Genomic DNA, 2,753 nt, shown 5'->3' on the forward strand with positions numbered 1-2,753 from the left:
CACTTCTGGTCTTCACCACTTGGAAAAGTTTGGTGTCGTCTGCAAACTTAGCCACCTCACTGCTCACCCCTATCTCCAGGTCATTTATGAAGAGGTTGAAAAGCACTAGTCCCAGGACAGATCCTTGGCGCACACTGCTTCTCGCCTCTCTCCATTGTGAAAATTGCCCATTGACATCCACTCTCTGTTTCCTGGTCTTCAACCAGGTCTGAATCCAGGAGAGGACCTGCCATCTAATTCCCTGACCGTGGAGTTTTTCAGTAGCCTTTGGTGAGGGACCATGTCGAACACCTTCTGAAAGTCCAGATATATAATGTCCAAGGGTTCTCCCACATCCACATGCCTGTTGACCTTTTCAAAGAATTCTAAAAGTTTTGTGAGGCAAGACTTACCCTTACAGAAGCCATGCTGATTCTCCCTCAGCAAGGCCTGTTCGTCTATGTGTTTTGAGATTCTATCTTTGATGAGGCATTCTACCATCTTACCCTGTATAGATGTTAGGCTGACTGGCCTATAGTTTCTCGGGTCCCCCCTTTTTCCCTTTTTAAAGACCGGCGTGACATTTGCTATGCTCCAATCCTTTGGCATTGTGGCCATTTTGAGGGACAAGTTGCATATGTCCTCACATGGAGCTGTTCATTAGGGATGGGAACTCAAGTCAGGTGACTTGAGTCTGCGTCACGAAAATCTGCGTTTCTTGCTGACTTGTGGAGACTCAAGTTAACTGCACCAATGACTCGAGCACTGACTCAAATCTGAGGCCACTTGACTTGGCACTGATTCCCCACACATGCACACTGGAGTCTGTCTGGGTGTGTTTGCTTACTTTTTTGTGGCATGAAAAACCTCATGGACCCATCATTCAGATCAGGCGAGCAGCAGGGGAGTTCCAACCAGGAGTTAGGGAAGTGCTAATGTTATGCTTTTGCAACAGGCAGGAGGTGGGAATGAGCTCTCTTGCCCATCTCTAGAGGAACCAATGGTCATTGGACAACAGATGGGTGGTCTGTTTTTTTTTCCTTTGGATGAGGTAGGGCAGAAGGAGGAGCCCAAGGGGGTTCTTGCCTTGGAATTGGCTGAAGAAGTCCACGGAGGGGAAGGAGGCAGTTCCTAGTGAGCACACTTTTTAACCACATGGCTGGCTCCTTTGGGCTCCAGTAGCATAGCTAGAGGGGGTCTCACCTTGACTTACAAAGTACTATGTGTTGCATGGAGCCTCACCACTAGCCAACCAGAATGGCTCTGTAGCATGGACATGCTACAGAGCAGAGGTGGCAGGTGAGGCAGAATTGCCTTATGATAGTCCATGGAAAAGCACCACAGCTGCCCCACCTGCTTACACACAAGGAGGCTCTCCTTATACCTGGGAAAGAGGATGTAAAGAGAGCCTCCTCAGGTGTAAGGAGAGCCTTCTTGGGTGTAAGCAGGCAGTTCTGCCTCACCTGCTGCCCTTGCATGTCCCTGCTATGAAGGAGAAGGGGCCACCTGCACACCTGCAGTGAGGCTCTATGCAACACGTAGTGCTTTGCAAGCCGAGGTGAGGCTCCCTGCAAAACTTAGTGCTTTGCACCCCCTCTAGCTATGCTACTGGTGGGCTCAGTTCTTACTTGAGAGAAGGAAGCCTCATTGAATGACTGGTGCACATAGGACTACTTCTGAGGAGAGCTGCAAAGGATTGGGTCGTCCTTGTAAGCCTCGCAGCTGCTACACATGACCCTCCTCCCTCTTGCTGCTTCTGTCCCCACTCTCTTGCAGCCTGCTCCACCCTCTCCTTTGTTTATACTGTACATGGAATGGGGACAGCAGGGAAGTGTTTAAAGGGAACTCACACTCTGGCAGCAGCCCCATTTTTCCTACGGCTGACTTTTTAAAGGGAACAACTTGTGACTCAACTCGGGGGAAAGTATGACTCATTTTCAAGTCGATTCATGGGGGGTGGAGATTCGTGACTTGATTCAAGTCGTGCCTGACTTGTCCATCCCTTCTGTATATAAACCTGCAAATAAACTTTGTTCAGCTATGTCTGATTTGTGGAATCCACAATCACCAACCAATGATGCCAGAAGGATCACTGGCATCATTTCACCCTCATCTCTCCCTTGCATCCAGTCATATTACTGATGTTAAGTTCAAACTCCTGTTTCTCTCCCCCCCCCAAAGTTCAGCACCACATTACCTGCTATTTACTATCTTCTGTGTTTATCCCTTAGATCTATTATGCACACCTGCTTATGTGCCACATCCTGTTACTGCCTCACAGTTCATAGGGTCCTTCAATTTCATCTCCCTATCTTTGCTCTTCCTGCTTCTTTATCATAGTACCACCTTCATGTTACAGATAGATATGACTGGGGGTCAATACTGGCAACCAGACTAACTGAATGCCATATTGAATTTTAAATTGGTGACTTGATTGTGTTCCTGTCAAAACCTGGTCCAGCTTCAGAAAAATACAGAGAGGTTTCTGTTGTACAAAATCCCAGCAGCATGCCCGCTTTCCAGAAAGTTCCTTTTGGGGAATCAAATGCATATGATAAAATAGTCATCAGGTCACTGATAGGGAAAAATACCTTTCTTTTGTTTCTTCAAATTTCCTCTTCCCTCTGATACTTATAGATATCTTAGACCACAAGCCTATGCCTGCTTACTCAGAAGTAAGTTCCATTTCATGCAATAGGACTTACTCCCAGGACAGTGTGGATAGAACTGCAGTGTTAATTAAAGAACATATATTCTAGAGCAGTGTTTCGCAA

The sequence above is a fragment of the Tiliqua scincoides genome, chromosome 5 (assembly GCF_035046505.1).
Source record: "Tiliqua scincoides isolate rTilSci1 chromosome 5, rTilSci1.hap2, whole genome shotgun sequence".
Lineage (NCBI taxonomy): Eukaryota > Metazoa > Chordata > Lepidosauria > Squamata > Scincidae > Tiliqua > Tiliqua scincoides.